Below are 20,049 nucleotides of genomic sequence, written 5' to 3'. Positions count from 1 at the left end.
GTGTGCGGCGTGCAGCAGTGTGCGGCGTGCAGCAGTGTGTAATGCAGCAGTGTGTAATGCAGCAGTGTGTAATGCAGCAGTGTGTAATGCGGCAGTGTGTAATGCGGCAGTGTGTAATGCGGCAGTGTGCGTCGTGCGGTAGTGTGCGGCGTGCAGCAGTATGTGGCGTGCAGCAGTGTGTGGCGTGCAGCAGTGTGTGGTGTGGTTTGTAAACAACAAGAAAAGCGGACATCAAAGGAAGGGTGGGAGGGAACGAGCATATGGGGTGTGAGTTATAACGAAAGTTAATTGTTGTAAGAGGGGATGCAGGAAGTGAGGCCGAGCGTGCGCTGGCGAAAGCAGTCTGCTGCTTTCAAGTCCGATGCCAGATGCCAGCTTCGCGCTTGAATGCCTCACATGCACTGGCCATAAACCGCATTCCTAAGGTCTTGTGCCCCTTACTAAATCTCTCTGAATCAGTGGTCGAAGTGGGCGGGAACGGCAGGGCACTGCCTGAATGTATCTTTGTAATTTGGGGCTTGTTTTGTTTCCCCAGTTATGAACTCAAGACTATAAATACCATAACGCAAATAAAATCAGGACTGGATGACCTTGTTGCTCCAGGCAGAGTGGGATATAAGAGCTTCAGAAGAAGCAAGACAATATTTAAACAAGGAAATCATCTTGACACATATCAATTGATCCCCTAATCAACCTCCGCTGCATTAACTTTAAGAAAGCAAGCGGTCCTGAAGAAGGTGGATTGAATGACAGGTATCCACTGAAACGTGCGTCGGCCTGTTCCATTCTCCAGCTGGCGGCATTACCATGGTACTAAAGAAGAATCTTCACCATGAGTTCTTTCTGTAGCAAGCCATTTTTAAGCTGGAAAACAATGAATGTGATGTGTGAATGAGAATGTGTGGTATGCTATGACTGGATGTGAGGTTTGTATTAATGAGATATTGATATGGGGACAAATTTAATATTGTTATATTGTATGTTTTTTCTTGCACAAATCTGCACATTTAATAGTACTGTATTCATGTTTGCACTATTTGTATTATATATATGGACACAGAGAAAATTATGGTGACTTTTATTACCACCTTAAAAAAATGTATTTGTAATTCCCAAAAAAAAAGAAGACAGATAGAATTTGCAAAAGAAAATAATAAATAAAATTTGAATTGATGTAGATTCTTCTGTAGATTGTTTTTGATATTTCTAAGCACAGTGATAGCCCAATCGAGCTGAATTCAGACAATGGATAGTTAGAGTTTTTAGCCAAGCAGCACATTAGCCTGGGTGCTGTGCTGCCAGGGATTGAATAGATATACAATTACTACACACTGGGTCATGCAGTCTACTTCAAGAATACATGCTCGGGGGGAGGAGCCTAGCGCTTGACCAAGATGGCCGCGTGAGCCCGGAGCTCCCGCTACCCTCGCGCCCTCCGGCACTTATCCTGTCCTAAATCCTGAATTTCATGCACGGAATCTTGCGGATGAGTCACAGCTGGGGCGACTGACACTGTCCGGGCGAGGATCGCCCACCGGGGACCGAAGTTGTGCGTGGCGGAAGACTGCGGCCTACCTCCGAAGGATGCCAGGGGCTTGCGTTGGCAGGATGCCCGGCCACTAATTGAACAACAGCGGCCCTAGGAGGTGTGAACTGACGGACGGATGCCGCTGCACTTTCGCTTTCTCGCCCTTTGTTTGCTCTGGCTTGGGAGCGCTTCACGCATATCCTCCTCTGACTGGAGGACCTCAGTTCGGTCCTGATTGACTGTGGTAGTCCTATTTGACCCTGTTGCCTCTAGCTGCGCGAGGGACGGCCTTTGGCACTTGATTGTCCTGCTGTTCGGGATGTCGACCAAATCGGAGGCGGACAGGTCGAAGTCTAAGACTACCCGGCGGGGAGGCTATACCCAATCCAACAATATGGATCGTTATGCCCAGCAGAAGGGGTCACCCGGTGGATCAGGACAGTCGCTGGAAGCGCAGAAGGCCGATTCACCCCCTGCCTCGGAGCTATCGCTGCAGGATATCAAAGGGGCGATAGATGGGATGCAATCTTCGATTGGGCGACAGTTTGAGACCCTGGCGCACAAGGTGGACATGATTCTGATCGATGTCAACTTGATTCGCGCGGACCTGGGCAAAACCAACGAGCGGGTCAAGTCCCTGGACCTCAAGACCACTGGTCTAGCGGACGATGTCTCGGAACTTCAGGCTGAGGTTCGTAAGTTGCGAACCGCGAGTGACCTCTCCGCCCGCCGGCTCGAGGACTTCGAAGGTCGGGCCCGGCGCAATAATGTGCGCCTTATTGGGGTCCCGGAAACCTCAGAGGATGTCTCTGTGGACTTACTCGTCGAGGATTTGGTGGTGAATCATCTCGCGCCTAAGGGCCTCAGCAAGTTCTTTGCGGTGGAGCGGGCTCACCGAGTGCCTGGAGGACGGCCTAAGGTGGGAGCCCCCCCCCGAGACCGATTGTAGCCCGGATCTTTAATTTTCGGGATCGAGACGATATCCTGCAAGCATCGAGGGTGACAGGCCCGGTCCCTTTTCAGAACGCCTCTGTGAGTTTTTATCCTGACTTCACCCAGATGGTGCAGAAACAGAGGCAGAGTTTCCTGGGGGTGAAGCGGCGGCTCAGGGATATGGACCTGAAGTATGCCATGCTTTTCCCCGCCAGGTTACGTGTGGTGTATGAGGACCGGACTTTCTTCTTCGAATCACTGGATATGGCAGGGGACTGGTTGGATGCGCTCCCTCGGAGGCGGCCCGGCCGGGACAGCGTGGACGGAGCGGAAGGCGATCGTGATGGACAGAAGTGATATCTCCGGTGTTGGCACGTACTGACTCAGCCCCGGACAGTGACTCGCACCTTCCTGCAGTAATGAGAGGGCGGCGGGGGGAAGATAGGAGCTCTTTCCTCCCTTGGGGTACTTTTTGTAGATTTGTTTTTGATAGGGCGACAGGCACACTGCAAGTTGGGGGGGCTTTGTAAGCTGGTGCAGGGAGGGGGGGGGGGGGATTTGGGATGTTGAGGTTGTTGTTGGGGGGTGTGTTTCTTTTCTTGCAAGGCGTAGCAATTGTCAGCATTGTCCGATCATGGTTCTCCGGGGGGGGGTGGAGGTCTCTTTGTGTTCGGGGATGGGGGATAGGGGCTTAAGCATAATCAGCTGGAATGTTAATGGCTTAGGGGACCGTATTAAACGGGGGATAGTCCTGCAATTCTTGAAACGGACCTCGCCAGATGTGGTCCTCCTGCAGGAGACCCATCTTATAGGGAATACGTGTTATGCACTCAACAGAAAGGGCTATAAATTCATTGCTCACTCGGGGTTCTCCTCGGGCTCCAGGGGTGCGGGCATACTTGTTAGAGCTTCCCTACCATTCGAGGTTGATTCCACCATTGCTGATGATAGGGGGCGCTTTGTGGCTGTGGCGGGGAGGTGGGAGGGCAGAACGTTGGTATTGGTTTCTGTTTATGTCCCTCCTGCCCTGCAGGCCTCTACGTTTGCTGATCTGGGCAAGGTCTTGTTGGAACTCCCCGAAGGTACGCTGGTGGTGGGAGGAGACTTCAATGCGGTTGGTTCTGGAATGCTTGATAGGTGTCCGCCCAGGGACACCGGGGGTGCTCAGAAGTGGCTTCCTGATTTTATAGACACTTTTGGTCTGGTAGACTGTTGGAGGCTACGGCACCCCACTCAGAGACAATATACCTTTCATTCCGGGGCCCACGGGAGTCTCTCCCGGATTGATTACTTGCTCACTCTGGCTGCGCACGCCTCCTTGGTATCTGAGGCTAGGCACCTGGCCCGGGGCATTTCTGATCATTCACCGGTGTGGGTCCGCTTGAATATTGGCCGGGTGGCGGGGGGCAGGGTGGCTCCCAAAAACCCCTGGTATTTTCGTGACCCCAAGCTGCGCAGTGCGTTGCTGAAGTCAGTTGACCGTTATTTTCAAGAGAATCAGGGTTCAGTCGAATCGGCGGTGTCCTTGTGGGAAGCTTTTAAGACTGTGTTGAGAGGGGAGGCCCTTTCCCTGGTAGTGGCTGCCAAGCGGCGGAGAGATGCCGAGGTGACGCAAGTAGAGGACGAGATAGCGGCCTTGGAAGTGGCCTTGGACGAGGATGTTACACCGGCCACACTGCATAATTTGAGTCTGAAGCAACGGGAATATAGGGATCTGGTGACGAACGCTGCTCAGACCCTTCATAGGGAACAGCAGGGTCGACTGTATGATGTCGGCGATAAGGACGGGAAATTGCTGGCGTGGCTGGACAAAAAAGAGCGTGTCAATCGAGTGGTGCCGGAGTTGTCTACGGATGGGGGAGAGGTTGTTACTGACCCTGACGGTATAGTTCAGTGTTTCTCGGACCATTTTCGCACGGTATACACCTCGGTCTCGGACAGGCCGACTGAGGATTCGTGTGACCTGTTGCAGGATATCGCTTTGCCCTGCCTTTCTGCCATTGATAGGGATGACCTCGATGGTGATATAACTGTCGACGAGGTGGCTGGTGCCATCCGCGCGTTGCGCTCCGGTAAGGCCTCGGGCCCAAATGGTTTGCCGGTTGAGCTGTATAAGCTTCATCCGGATAAGTTGGCTCCTCACCTGCGCGCCATGTTCGTGGAGGCGCGGGTGAGTGGGTTTCTTCCGCTCGACCAGCGGCTGGCGACGATCGTGGTAATACATAAAGATGGTAAGCCCCGTGACAAGTGAGGCTCCTATCGGCCGATATCACTTCTCAATGCCGAGCCGAAAATCCTTGCTAAGCTCCTTGCTAACCGCCTGGTCCGGGTGCTTGGCGACTTGATCCACCCGGATCAGTCGGGCTTTATCCCGCACCGTAACACTGCACTGAATCTTAGACGCCTTCATGGTGTGATTGCCAGGACGGGCACGATGCGGGAGCCGGCTGTGGTGGCGTCCCTCGATGCCACGATGGCCTTTGATACGGTGGAGTGGGCGTACCTGTGGGCTGTGCTAGCCAAGTTCGGCTTTGGGCCTGGATTTGTGGGCTGGGTGAGGTTGCTCTATGAGGGACCTCTCGCCAGCATCGTGGTGAACGGGCGGGCGTCGGCACCGTTTGAGCTCGGGAGAGGCACCCGGCAGGGTTGTCCCCTGTCGCCGTTATTGTTCGCTCTTGCTCTTGAGCCGCTGGCGGCGTGGCTGCGATGGCACCCGGACATACGTGGGATTCGCTGGTCGCCTGACCAGGAAGACCGTATTTCACTTTACGCCGACGACATTCTGCTATACCTCGCCTCGCCTAAGAAATCTCCGATTGTGGTTTGTGACGTCTTGACTTCTTTTGGTAGAAACTCTGGTCTTGTCATTAATTGGGGGAAGTCCTACTTGTATGTCCTGTGTGGTGATGTCCCGCCTGTCCCGCGCAACTGCCCGCTCCAGATAGCCCAGCAGGGCTTTTTGTATTTGGGGATCTATATTTCCATCGATCCCATCTTGCGGTACGAGAAGAACTTGCTCCCTCCCTTGGCGCGTCTGCGGCGGGACGTGGCGGGCTGGCGGCGGTTGCCGCTTTCCCTCCTTGGCCGTGCCGCTCTGTTCAAGATGATGTCTCTTCCCCGTTTCCTCTATGCCCTGCAGAATACTCTTGACTGGGTCCCGGCCAGTTACTTCCGCGAGGTTGAAAGCCACCAGCGCGCGCTATTGTGGGAAGGGCGTCCGCGTATAGCGATTGCTAAGTTGACGCTTCCGTGGTACGACGGGGGTATTGCGCTTCCGGACATCCGACGTTATTATTGGGCCACCCAGTTGAGTGCGATTAACCATGGTGTATATGGTCCGGCGCTGAGCCCTGGTTTCGCCATGGACCGATGGTTGCTACGTGGGGGTAACTACTCCAGAGCGCTGTATTCGAAGTCGTCAGACTTAACCCTAACGGGGCCCACTAGGGTTGCTGTGCATGTATGGAAGGTTGCGACGGATTCGCTGGGTTGGAAGGGTAAGCTTACCCTCGCCACCCCTCTATTTGACTCAGATATTCTGGGTAAGCTTTGGCACACAAAAGGGTTTGAGAAATGGGACCTGATCGGCATATCCAGGGTTGGAGATCTCTTGGTTAAGGGTAGGATAAAATCATTCGAGGAGCTGCAGCAGGAGTATGAGCTGGGGAGCAAGGAGTTCTTCCGATACGCTCAAGTGTTCCACGCCTTGCGGTCAGTTCTTGTAGACGGGGAGAAGGTGCCCGAGTCCTCCCCGTTGGAGGACCGGATCCTGGATGGCCATATGCCAGAGAGTAAGATCTCGCTCATTTATAAGAAACTTATTAATGTTCGGGCAGATCTTCTCCTAGGGTTACGTGCTCAATGGACCAGGGATGGACTTGAACTAGATGACGAGGACTGGCAGTACGCAGTTTCCTCTCCCAAAGAGGTCGCGATCCCCGCGCGCCTGCGGTTGGTGCAGCTTAAAATACTCCATAGGGTCTACGTGACGGGGCCCAGGCTGGTCCATATGGGTTTCTCTGAGGAGGGCTTATGTAAGAGAGGCTGTGGTATGGTGGGCACCTTCCTACATATTATTTGGGAATGCGGTGCGATTATGGAGTTTTGGAGGCGCATTCACGAGGTGATGGGGGAGGTGACGGGCATCGTCATGCAGCCTGAGGCGCGGTGTTGTCTTCTGAATGTTTGGGGTCCTACTGACCACGACGCGGCACAGACTCAGTGGGTGACCCTGGGTAACATGATTGCCAAGCGCGACATTGCTCGTCTGTGGGGCGCTACTGGGCCTCCTACATCGACAGCATGGATGGAAAACATGGATTGGAGCATGTTTAGGGAGAAGACAGTGTATTGTGCTCGAGGGCGCCCTCGGAAATGGCATTCTGTATGGGGGCGCTGGAACCAGTACAGAGGGGGCATATGCCTGCCCCCGGCCCCGGATCCGCCCGAGGAGCAGCTTTCCCCTTAGCTTTCTTTGCGGCTTTGAACTTCTTGCTGATATGTGTAGGTTTTCTTGAGTCTCTGACTTCCCCTCCCTTCCCTTACTACAGACCTGTGCCTGTTAGACGAAATGGGGCTCGCCTCCCCTGATGAGAACCCCTTCTGGTGCTAACGGTACTCATCGCCTTGCTTGTGTTTAGGTTTGGATTTGTGTTTATTTAAAACAGAACCTTCGATTCTTCTGTCATTGGAATGTTGACGCTAGCATGTGTTGTGTTTTTAAAGCTGCCGTACCTCCGGGTTGTCGGCTGAATAGCTGTGTCAATGATTTTACAGAATAAAGGTTTTTTAAAAAAAAAAAAAAAGAATACATGCTCAGGAAACATTTATAGATACATTCCAAAAAAGACAAGTGCGCTGATGCAAGTCAACAGTACTATAACATTCTGTGTGCGACTGCACCACTAGTCAGATGAAAACATGTTAGTCACAAGGTGTGCAACTATATGGATAAGGGATTGGGCTTAATTCTAGTCAATCTGTGGTGACATTTCATGGCAGTATTCAACTAAACAAATGCATACATAAATAATACCTAATTTAAAAAAAATGTGCTTTCATACGAATAACCGTATCCATTACCTTGAGAGTTCATGTACAAAGCCACAAATATATGCAGCCATTTTGGAGCCTGTGCATCAACATTGCAACTAAAAACAGTATATATGTGGGGGCAAGTATTTCATCATGTCTTAAGGTATTGAACTAAATATGTGGACATTACAAGGACACGTTTCATCTCATTCTCAATGCCATGCAGAGAAAATATAATACTCAGGACACAGTGCATGCATGCCAACATGTGTAGAAACGAAAGATGTAAATTTAAAATTAAAAGAATAAATAAATGGGAGAATTTATTTCCCCATTAACGTGCATTGAAGAGGAGGTAATTTCAGTTAGGAGAAAGCAAAAATAAAGTAACTTTTGGCTTTAAAAATCGGGATCTCCCGCCTGAATATGTGTTTTGGCAAGTACGAGAGTGTGGCTGATGTGCAAGATGGGTAGGGGATGTCGATTTGTCAGAATTAGTTCAGAAAGCAGGTAAAAGCTGGCTTTGGCAAAGGGCATGCGAACATGAACCTTTTTCCAGTGCATCACCAATTCAAAGTGTAAATTGGGTAATCTAATCATCTGCAAAATCCTCTAGGCTGGCCCTGAAACATAACGGACAACCGGACAAACCAATGCCTGAAAGGAGCTCACCCAAACAGACAAAGGTTAAGAAGAAAAACATTTTTTTAAAGCGTCGCTCCTGTCACCTCTAGGTGCGTTAAATAGAAACGGCAACTGTTGCCATTACACATTGTAAAGCTGTAACATTTACCCACCTTAGAAGTATGGTCCACCTATAACATCCCAAGTCAGCCGCGATGTTTAACTCTCTGAGCCACTTTGTACTGTTATTATGTTTGTGAGATAGCTGTGCGGTGACGAGTGCATGTATGTACTGAGTACGTGCTTTAAGTTTCATTTCTCCTTTTTAATCCGAATTAAATTCCAGGCAGAGGCGCAACTAGAGCCAAATTTCGGGGAGGGCTAAGCAAAAATTTCGGGGGGGGGGGCTGAATCTTTAAACAGTAGGCAGAGTGGCGCTGATTTCGGGGGTGGGGGGGCTGAATCTAGGCGGCTGCAGGGGCTCTTAGAAGGGGTGAAACAACAGCGAAGCCTCATTAACATGCAAATGGTCTTTTAAAGACCTGTGAAGTGCTCGGGCACGGCTTTGTGTCTGCCCGGGAAGCGGTCTCATCCCGGGCTGCCACACACGACGGGGGGGGAGGGGGGGGGGGGGGGGGGGGCTGAAGCCCTGTGAGTCCAATGGGTGTTGCGCGCCTGATTCCAGGTATGCCAGAATGTGTTCACCCTCATTGGCACAGAGATTTGTACATGGCGTTCTCTGATGGGAAGCTGCCATTTACAAGGGATGACTGAAAGTTCCCCTCGTGAGGTTGGGCCATTTGCAAAAACATATTTTAAATGGGCGAAAAATACGTGATCAATCATACACGGTCAGAACGTGTGAGGCAAAATGACACGCAGCTACAACTTGTCATCTCTCGTTCTGTCTGCTACGATAAAACACAAGTCAAAATGTAACAAACTGCACAACAAACATTAGGCGGTTTATAATTCCGCTCTTCTCCCTTTTCTTTCTAACAAAGATATTTCTTAGGTAATATTTTATTGTTTACCTACCAAAAGCACCCCACTAGCTGCAAAGAAAAGCGTAGACTTGCAAGCAAAGATGCAAGAACGCGTGCACAAAGCCAATGTGTAGTCCTTTCCTGTGGAGTATTTGAATTCAAATAATGAGTAGTTAATGCAGACGTGCTCCGCGTTTCAGACAATATTTTGAAACATTGAACTTCTGTTGATCACTGAATATTGATAAAACGGGAATAACCAGTTCATCTGGCTTTGGGGGTCGGGGCTGAAATCATGCAGCTTACCTGATTCAAACGGCGGGGGAGGGAGAGAAGGCCAGGTACGTAAAAACAAAAGGTGAGAGTGAAGATTAAGTCCCCGACAGGAGTCCGAGCTAAGAGGGGAGGGGCAAGAAGTTGGGGCCTGTAAGAGGCTGCAGCGGGCTGGGAAGCAGTCTCTGTCACCGCAGTTTATTTCAAGCAAAAGACTGTCTACCCCCTCCCACCCAGCCAAGATTAACAACCTTGTTTACAGTGGAGGAAGGAAAAAATGCTTCGGAAGCGGCAGTCCCGGGTAGAGAGAAGTGGAGAAATTAAACAAGACCTATGCTTTTAGTAACCAGCACAGGCGGCATGCAGCGCTCGTTACTAAAAGTATATAATATTGAAACAAGCGCGCACTGAAGCTGACGAGGAGGGAGTGGGAGGGGGGAGTGGGGGCGGGCACAGTGGTGCCGGGAGAGGGTGAGATTGAGAAAGGGAAAGATAGGGATCGAAGGAGAAACAAAATAGATAGAAACCACAGGAGGCAGCGCTTTAACACCTAGCTAGACAATAACAAGCAGGAAGGGGGTGGCAAATGGTGTGCACTTTGATGTCCTCAGTGGCCGCGCGGCTCACTGAGGACATCAAAGCGGCCGTGAAAGTGCTCTGGCAGTGCTTTTCAGGATGCCAAATGGTGCGCGCGCCCGGCGCACATGCACTGTATTTGGAGGCCTGAAAAGCCACTGTTTGCACTTCCAAAACTCGCTTACTATAAGTCTCGCCAGAGCAGCGCTAAAGCGCTGTCTCAGGCGAGACCTAAAAAGGACACACTGGTCGTGACACTGAAAGCGCTTGTTTTGATGTGGGTGATGACTTGCGCTTCGGTAGAACGCCGAAACACTCTTAGAAAGGAAGCGATTGGTCTAGTGGGCTGACCCAGAGATCTTTGCTGTAGTGACTTGAAGAACTATAGGAATTACACCACAACAGACCAATGGATAAAGAGGCTAACTGAAAGCCCTTGCAGGCAAGTATATAGAGACATATCATTTTATTAAATCAAAAGACCTTATCTAACACCAGACATAAAATCGTCATGAATGGTGCTTTGGGGTGTTCGTTTTCTGCACTCTAGACTAGAAATAATGCCACACTTCCGGATGCTCCCCGAAGATAAATGTGCATACAAGGAATCTCAAAGGTAATCATTTCAACGTTGTGGTTATCCAAAAACTGTCTGTGACTGTGGTCCCCGGGGACTGGATACCGACACTTAAATGAAACGAGAAGGGGGAGCGCCAAGCCAAACACGTTTAAGAGCTGTAAAAGAAACTCCCAAACAAAGAGGAAGAGTGGTTGTGAGTACCAACAGAACACATGAAGTAACAAGGGTCGAGCATGAAGTAATACACACGGGGCTCACACGCACTTAGAATGGCACTTAACGGTGAGAAGGCAGCGCAGCCTGGGAACTCTCACTTCCACTGAGAGGAAATTTGCCAAACCCTAGATAATGTCTGGAGATTAATACTTGTTCTGTCGAGACTAACAGCCCTGTTGTAGAGCCTTCCTTTTTTGGTAACGATGTATCCTTTTCATAAAAGGCATCCCCCGAGGAACTCATGGCACATTCCCTCATCTCAAAATACTTTGGGATGTCAGGTGAGGAGGGAGCCTTCAGAAGAATAACTGCTCGCCTCCTTGGAAGCAAAGAACAAAATGGCTGAAGATAATGAGATGTAAAACAAGCACGGGTGTCCCTGAATGCTTCGGAGACTGAACTCCTCCTGTGAAGAGCGCTGGAGACAGGGGTGTGATAACGCACCTCTGTCAGGCGCTTAATTACCTCTGTGGAGATCGCTTAAGCCGATATGCTGAGAAGCAATGCGTGCCTCCCTTTTGCTTGTCTCAGAAGTCAGGTGTTAAAACTCCAAGCAATAGCATCGTCATTGTCAACAGTGACAGTAGCAGCCCTATGCTCGTGCCTAGAAGCCGCACCGCCCAACGTAAAACCGTGAGCAAAAGCTCAGGCTAGCTGACAGAATTCAAAATGACCTGAGGGCTTGTCAAAGTCAATAGTAAGAACTTCATAATACTTCCCAATGTACAACACAATGCACATTTGTGCACCACTGCCTATAGCATCACACCCTTCATCTCCCAATGTACAACATAATGCACATTTGAGCACCACTGCTTATAACACTGCTTATAACACTGCACTTCGAGACCAAGAAGTACATTCTACATCTCTCTCTCTCCTGCTTTCAAATGCACATCCCACATGTTCTGCTCCTGGCATGTCTGTTCTACTCTGTGAAAGCACCCCCACCCTAAAACTACAAAGAGATGAGAGAGAAATCTTCAAGGAAACGTGAACATGCAGGAAACAATGATGTCGTACATTCAAGCTAGGATAAAGTAAAACACCAAAAGTCAATTAAAACAAAGGTAGTCAAAGGTCATCACGCGGTTTGAATACATAGGAGTGCCTCTAGCACTGGCAGCAGAACTCGGTGCATTTTACTCTGGCTAACTAGTAATAGGGCGCCAGTGTTCATCCTTTCAAAATGCTAAAATGTGCTTACCCCGAAATGGCATATGTAACTTGCATACAAGTCTAATGAATATGGTACCAGGTGTACCCAGGCCTGCAAGTTAAAGGTCACTATAGGTTTGCAAGACCCATTGTGCCGCCCACTATAGTGCGGTGCAAACATGACGGCAACTGAATGCTCACCAAATGGAAAGCGGATTAATATCTCAGACTGCGCGTGGGTCGTTGAATGTACCAACACAAATAAATAAGCATTTGGATCTACCTAAAGCCTACTAGTTATTAAAGGTGAGGAAGTGCTAGAATATGAAAGCTGGGTGTGGGCAGTGAATTGCGCTAAGCTGGCAGAGCTTGCAAAGTTTACCCCGCTCGAAGCGCAGAGTTCAGCAAACTACTCCGCCTCCCAAATAGCGTAGCTGAGTTTGCCAGGCCAGGCCAGCCCACCCCAGGCAACTCGGACATCTGCTTTTTTTACTTCTGTAAGTGCTTCCTGTTGAGGTTTCACTTGTGTGACACCAGCATCGTGCCAGAATGAATCCTGCCCTGCATATTTATCCAATAGTACATACCTCCCTCGCTCCACAATCAATTCACCAGCTCAGGCCACACCCTCACCACTGGGGCCTCCTACTGTCCCAAACGTATCAGCAGACCTCTGAGTAGAGCTCAGAGCCAAAACCAAATGTCTCTAAATGCCCTAGAGCCCCTGAAGTCCTCACCCTCTGAAGCCCGGGACTTGAGTAGGGTCTGAGCAGGGGGCACTCCCAGGCTTTGAGACACTTTGGCTTGTCAGCCTCCACGCCCCCACCCACACCCCCTGCTCCAGTACTGCCAGGTAGTCCCCTAGGTTGCAGTTATCCAAGCTAGGGTTTCACTTTCATGGGCAGCCTGAGTGCAGAATGGCTGGCAGTGGCACCCTTTGGCCTGTTGCAGTAACCGGTGCCCCCTCCTGCGGCATGGAGTGCATCCTCTGGCTGGCCGTTGGATGATTCAGATAAGGAGGTGGTAGGGCAACCGTCGGGGCAGCACTTCATGTCATGCTTAACTGCTGCACCCCAAGTAGCTGACGGAACAGGAGGGGTTAGAGTCGAGACAGGAGGGGGAGCAGTGTGAGGCCTGTACCGTTCACAGACTTTGGCAACGGAGTGCGCTATACATAGAGAACGATTTAGACACTTGTGCCTGCCCTGCGAACATGCGCGGTTACAGACGCCCGCGCATGCGAACTCACTGCAATCTGAGCCGCCGTTGTGCCAAAGAGTTTTTATGCAACTCCACAGAAATCCACATAGTGCAACTCCAGCCACCCCTAATAAAAGCAGTGAAACTGGACATGTCAAGCAAATTAATGAAGATTATTTATATGGCACGCAGCTACTCCGGGACTGTCCCTGCCCTTAAACAACAGCATTGGGGGCCTGACAGCCAGCCGGACCTATCCGCAACCAAAGAGATCTTCCCCTCCCCACACTGCCCTGCACCTCTCCCCCCACTGCCCTGCATCACTCCCCCCACTGTCCTACACCTCTCCCCCGACTGCCCTTAATTCCTCTCCCCCCACGGTCCTGCACCTCTTCCCCCCCCACTGTCCTGTACTTCTCCCCCCACTGTCCTGTACTTCTCCCCCACTGTCCTGCACCTCTCCCCTCCACTGTCCTGCCCCCTCCCCCCTCCACTGTCCTGCCCCCTCCCCCCCACTGTCCAGCCCCCCTGTCCTGCCCCCCTCCCCCCCACTGTCCTGCCCCACTGTCCTGCCCCCCTCCCCCCCACTGTCCTGCCCCCCTCCCCCCCACTGTCCTGCCCCCCCTACTGTCCTGCCCCCCCTTTCCCCCTCCCTCCCACCCACTGTCCTGCCCCTCCCCCCCACTGTCCTGCACCTCCCCCCCCACTGTCCTGCACCCATCCTCTCCCCCACTGTCCTGCACCTCTCCCCTCCCCCACTGTCACTGTCCGTAGGCTAGACTGCCGACTTTGGTGCTGGAAACCAGGGATAGAGCCTTGGGGTCGTGTCCACATCCTGTGATTCTGGGCAAATCACTTCACCTCCCATTTCCTGTGTGTATAATGTAAATACGGTGCTCGTGTAAAGCGCTCCGATACCTTCGGGTCGAATCCGCGCTATATAAAAGATGCACACAAAAAAAAAAACTCCCCCCACTGTCCGGCACCCCCTCCCCCCACTGTCCGGCACCCCGCCTCTCTCCCCTCACTGCCCTGAATTCCTCCCACCCCCCTCTCACTGTCCTGCACCCTCCCCCGTCCCCCACTGCCCTGAATCCCTCTCCCCCCCGGGTCCTGCCCCGCGCGCTCACCTGCTCTCCGCCCCACTTGGGTGAGGATGGGCGCCATCTTGCGTCAGGGGATCAGACGTCAACCGATGTACGCCGAGGACGTCCGCCATCTTGGATAAGGGCACGGTTATAGTCCGCAAGGACGGATACCATCTTGGATAAGGGCACCGTTGTTGTCCGAGAACGGGCGACATTTTGGATAAGGGCACCCGTAGCCCATTCTACGGTTGCCACAGGACTCCATTCAAGCAACACGCACTGTTCCTCTTAGAGCATATGTCAAAAGTGCATTCTGGGACTTGTAGTTTAAGTTCAGTTCCCCTTTCTTTTCCCTATCCATTACTATTGTTTTTTGTTTTTGTAAATAATTATTTTTAACGAGCGACAGCTACATACAAATTAGCTTAATACCCATTTATTGTACAAGTCATTAAAAAACATAATGTTCTGCTTTAAATGTGGAAACACAAATACAACATCTGAATTTTACTATTTAATCGAACCGGCTGCATGCCGAGATAAGAGCTCCTTGACGCAGAAGTGACCCTGGCAGAGCCAGTGCAGCAGGCCTGCACTGCTCCAGGGATGAGGCCGCCTGGCAGGTTTCAAACCGGCAGGACCAGCATATGAATGTCACTGCCGGTTCAAAAAAGAACATCTCCTAAGCTTCTGTTTCCCCCTAACCAGTGTGTATTTTACACAGTAGATAAAAGACAAAATTTGTTTTGAACTGCCTTCGTGAACCCTGGCTGATCATTAAAATAACCAAAGACAGAGAGGCCTCATTAACAAGCATTTACAATGCAATAGGTCTCGCAATGACATTATTTTGAGCTATTGGCATTGTAAATGGCATTGCCTTAAAAAAATTTATAAGGCATTGCTATTTACAATACCAAAAGCAACACTTATTGCATTGCATAGCGCGGGTGTCCGTGAAGACGGTGCCGCACTCATTTGGTGGACTTAACGATTCTTCCCTGTTGGAAATGGGATTTCTGGTTGGCTAAGGTTTGCATCAAAGCCAGGCAGAATCCACCACTCTAGTCAGGATAAGGGAGTTACACTCCTAAAATAACCCCTGCTCACCCCCTTGGTAGCTTGGCACGAGCAGTCAGGCTTATCTTAGAGGCAGTGTGTAAAGTATTTGCACAAAACCAACAGTAATACAATGTAAGCACTACAAAAGAACACCACACCAGTTTAGAAAAATATCCAATATTTTTATATACTTAAACAAGACCAAATACGATAAAAATCCACAGTACAGTACTTTAAAAATAGTTTCTTCGCCAGATGTCTTTAAACGGCAAAAATACGTTGAAAACACAGTTTGTACGAGTCGGTAGCTTGGTCCGAGTCTACCGCGATGCTCAAAACAACAGAGTCTCACAGTTCTAGCTGACCGCGTCGGTACGGACCAGCAACAGCGGGACAGACTCGTTAACAGTACCTTTCTTGGTTCGACTCACACGGAGGTGCGAGTCGGTCGTGGCATCCGTTGCAGTTGCGAAGCAAAGTGGAAGTGGTGCAGTGTCCCTCGATGCGGTGCGAGCAGCGGCTCGGTGACAATCGTCCAGATGGCGTCGGTGAGACGAAGACGGACGGTGCAGGGCGAGACTGTGCTCGATGTGGTGTTGGCAAGTTGCAATGCAGCGACAAAGCCGGTTGGCTGGAATTGTGCTGGCCGAGCCGGACAGCTGTACGTGACAAGGCGGTCACGGGTGTCGAGCCAGCGGCGACCGAGTCGGTGAGACCAGGCCAGCGAAGTGAAGCGTGACGGTGCTGGATGCGGTGCCTCTCGATGCGGTGCAGGCAACGGCTCAGTGACGATCGTGCCGACGGCATCGGTGAGACCAGAGCGTGCGGTGCAGGGTGAGTCGGTGCAGCCTGCGGTGCCTTCAGGACACAAGGCCAGCGGCGGAGTCGATTGACGGAGTCGGCTGACGGAGTCGGTCGCGGTTCCCTCTTCTCTGTGGCAACTAAAACAGAGGTTCTAGGAGCGGTACCTAGAGGTTGGTGAAGACTTTGCAGTCCCTGAGACTTCTTAACAGGAGGCCAGCTCGGTTTCAGGCCCTTGGAGATGCTCAGCACAAGTAGAGAAAGTCCAGTCCTTTCACTGCCCAAGGTAGAAGCAGCAGCTGCAGGCCAACCCAACAAAGCAACAACACAGCAAAGGGGCAGTACTCCTCCTGGCAGCTCTTCCAGCTCTTCTTCTTGGCAGGGTCCTTGAATCCAGTGAGTTCTAAAGTCTTGGGGTCAGGGCCCCAATATTTATACCAGCAATTCCTTTGTCCTCTGAAGGCAGAGGGGCCTGGACCTAGTTCAAACCAGTTTGGGGGTGCATGTTGCTAGGGTGCACCTTCTTCCTTTGTCAGTGTGGGCCAGGGTGCTCAGACGCACCACAGGAGGTGGAGCCGGCATTGTGGAAGGCGAGCCCAGCCCTATTCAGACCCAGGTGCTACTCCTCTCACCCATCTATGTGTAGATGTGCCTACTCAGCCCTGCTGACTCACCAAGTCTCCCCCAGCCCAGGTCACTCACAAACCAGACAGCTAATACACAAGCTAGCAGAGGCAGGCTGGATGGTTAGGTCAGAAAATTCCCACTTTCTAAAAGTGGTAATTTCAAACACAGAATGTTAAAACCAACTTCACAAAAAGATGTATTTTATTATTCTGAGTTCAGGCATACAAAACTCGAATTTCTACCATGTTCCCAGGGTCAGTTAGGATCATAGGATGTAATGATCAAACTGCCCATTCTGACCTATGGAGAACAGGTAGCCTTGCAATAGTGAAAAACGAAGTAGGGTGTAATTCACTATCAAGACATGCCACACACACCAGGGCATGTCCTACCTTTCACATACAATGCACCCTACCCATGGGGGTACCTTGGGCCTACCAGAGGGGCGACTCACATGAGGCAAAGGGAAGGTTTAGGGACTTGCAAGTGGGTGCACTTGCCAAGTCAACATGGCAACCCCAGGCTGCGCACAGGCTCTGCAATGGCAGGCCAGAGTTACACTTTATGGGCTGTTTGCGTGGATGGCACAATCCAGTGCTGCAGCACACCAACAGCTTTTGATTCATAGGCCCTGGCACACGCAGTGCACTTTACTAGGGACTGACATGTAAATCAAGTAAGCCAATCATGGAAACACCAATCCATAACACATTTTAAACATGAGCACTTGCACTTTACCACTGGATAGCAGTGAGGAATGTGCGCAGAATCATTACACCAGCAAAAACAAAGTCAAAAACGGGAGGTCAGAAAGCAAAAATTTAGGGGAAACACACCAATAGATGCCAGGTCTAACACATGTCCCCTCCAGCTGAAAGTAGTGAGAACTACCCACCCTCCTGGGAGTTCTCTTCACTAAGGTGGAAGAACCTGGACAGACCATCTGCGTTGGCATGTTCTGTACCAGGGCTGTGTTCCACTTTAAAGTCCATTCCCTGTAGGGAGATGGACCACCTCAGCAGTTTTGGATTCTCACCCCTCATCTGCATTAACCAGCGGAGGGGCCTGTGGTCCATCTGAACCCGGAAGTGAGTCCCAAACAGGTATGGTCTCAACTTCTTTAGTGCCCAGACCACAGCGAAAGCTTCCCTTTATATGGCACTCCACCTCTGTTCCCTGGGGAGTAATTTCCTGCTAAGGAAGACTACAGGCTGATCTAGGCCCTCTTCATACAGTTGTTAGAGCACCGCTCCCACACCATGCTCTGAAGTGTCAGTCTGCACGACAAATTCCTTGGATAAGTCGGGTGCCTTGAGCACGGGCGCCGTGCACATGGCTGCCTTCAGGGCATCAAAAGCTTTCTGGCAAGACTCAGTCCAGATCACCTTCCTGGGCTGCTTCTTCGAAGTCAGCTCTGTTAAGGGGGCAACAATGGCACCGTAGACCTTAACAAATCTCCTATAGTAGCCGGTGAGACCTAAGAAGGCCCTCACCTCTGTCTGGGTCTTGGGGGGGGTTCCCAAGCCAGAATGGTGTCAATCTTGGGTTGTAGGGGCGCCACGTGGCGGCTTCCTACCTGGTGCCCCAAGTACACCACAGAAACCTGCCCGATCTGGCACTTACTGGCCTTGATCGTGAGGCCTGCTCCTTGCAGAGCCTTCAATTCTTTTTGGAGGTGCTGTAAATGTTCTTCCCAGCTGGAACTGAACACAGCAATGTCATCCAGGTAGGCAGCACTGAAATCCTCCAGTGCAGCCAACACCTGGTTGACCAACCTCTGAAAGGTGGCAGGGACATTCTTCACCCAAAGGCATCACCCGAAACTGGTAATGACCTTCTGGGGTCGAGAATGCTGATCTCTCCTTGGCCCCCTCGGTTAAGGCAATCTGCCATTACCAGATGTTAAATCGAACGTGCTGAGGAACCGGGCAGCTCCCAACCGATCAATTAGCTCATCAGCTCTGGGGATGGGGTGCGCGTCAGTCCTGGTGATGGCATTGAGCCCACGGTAGTCCACACAAAACCGCAGTTCTGGAGTGGCCCCGGGTGCAGCAGCCTTTGGGACCAAGACCACTGGGCTGGCCCAAGGACTGCTGGAGGGCTCAATCACCCCTACCGCCAACATCTTAGAGACCTTCTCCTTGATGCTGGCCCTGACCCGGTCAGTCAACCTGTAAATCTTTTGCTTTATAGGAGGGCTGTCACCAGTGTCCACGTCATGGGTACACCAGTGAGTAACACCTGGGGTCAGAGAGAACAGTGGGGCGAATTGTCCCAACAACTGGCAACAGTCCCCCTGCTGCTTTTGAGTCAGTGCAGGGAAGAGGATCACACCCTCCACTGACCCATCATGCTCCTTGGTCGACAGGAGGTCAGAGAGAGGCTCACTTTCCTCTTCCACCCCATCATCTGTCGCCAAGAGCATACTCACTCCGGACCTCTCTAAGTGGGGCTTGAGGCGGTTCACATGGAGGACCCGCAACGGGTTCCTTGGAGTCTGCAAATTCACCAGGTAGGTGACATCACTTTTGCGCTCCACCACTTCATATGGCCCAGTCCACTTGTCCTGCAAGGCACAAGGTTCCACTGGGGCCATGACCCACACTTTTTGCCCAGGTTGAAATTCGACCAGAGTGGTATTCTGGTCATACCACCTTTTCATTTCTTCCTGGCTTGCTTCTAGGTTCGCCTGAGCAAGTTTCCTGAAGTGGGCAGTTTGGTTTCGGAAGGCCAGCATGTAACTAAACACATCCTGGGGAGTTTTCCTGGGAGCTGCCTCCCAACCTTCCTTTACCAAACTCAGAGGTCAGGACAGGGCAGCCATACAGGAGCTCAAAGGGGCTGTACCCAAAAGACTTCTGAGGCACCTCCCTGTATGCAAAGAGAAGGAATGGTAAGAGGACGTCCTACTTACACCTCATGGATTCTGTTAGACCCTTGATCATGCCCTTCAAGGTCTGGTTGAATCTCTCCACCAGACCATTTCCTTGGGGGTGGTAAGGAGTGGTGAACTTGTAGGTTACACCACAGTCCTTCCACAGGGATGTCACATACTTGGATATGAAATTGGTCCCCCTATCAGAAACCACCTCTCTGGGGAATCCCACACGGGAAAAGATCCCCATTAACGCTCGGCCCACAACTGGCGCCGTCGTTGTCCGGAGAGGGATTGCCTCGGGGTACCGGGTGGCATGGTCCACCAAGACCAGGATGTACCTGTTGCCCATGGCTGTCTTGGGGTCCCGTGGCCCCACAATATCCATCCCTACCCTCTCAAAGGGTGTTCCAACAACAGGAAAAGGTTGGAGAGGAGCTTTGACCTTCCTCCCACTCTTACCACTTGCCTGGCAAGTTTGGTAAGAC

General features: G+C 51.3%; 1 protein-coding gene across 6 annotated transcripts in view; it reads right to left on the bottom strand.

Annotated features, from left to right (window-relative positions):
* Window positions 1–14,322, bottom strand: part of LOC146863586 (uncharacterized) — a 192,509-nt gene extending 178,187 nt beyond the window's left edge. For 3 of the 6 annotated variants that reach the window (XM_085627529.1, XM_085627539.1, XM_085627544.1), the window contains exon 1: window positions 14,239–14,315. The gene's annotated coding sequence lies outside the window, so the exon portion shown is untranslated. Of the gene's footprint in view, window positions 1–14,238 lie in introns of all 6 variants that reach the window. The other 3 variants (XM_085627535.1, XM_085627537.1, XM_085627531.1) reach the window with 3 other exon arrangements.
* Window positions 14,323–20,049: the final 5,727 nt, after the last annotated feature.

The sequence above is a fragment of the Triturus cristatus genome, chromosome 2_1 (genome assembly GCF_964204655.1).
Source record: "Triturus cristatus chromosome 2_1, aTriCri1.1, whole genome shotgun sequence".
Lineage (NCBI taxonomy): Eukaryota > Metazoa > Chordata > Amphibia > Caudata > Salamandridae > Triturus > Triturus cristatus.
The sequence above is the reverse complement of the archived record's forward strand: the minus strand, read 5'-3'. Positions and strand labels throughout refer to the sequence as shown.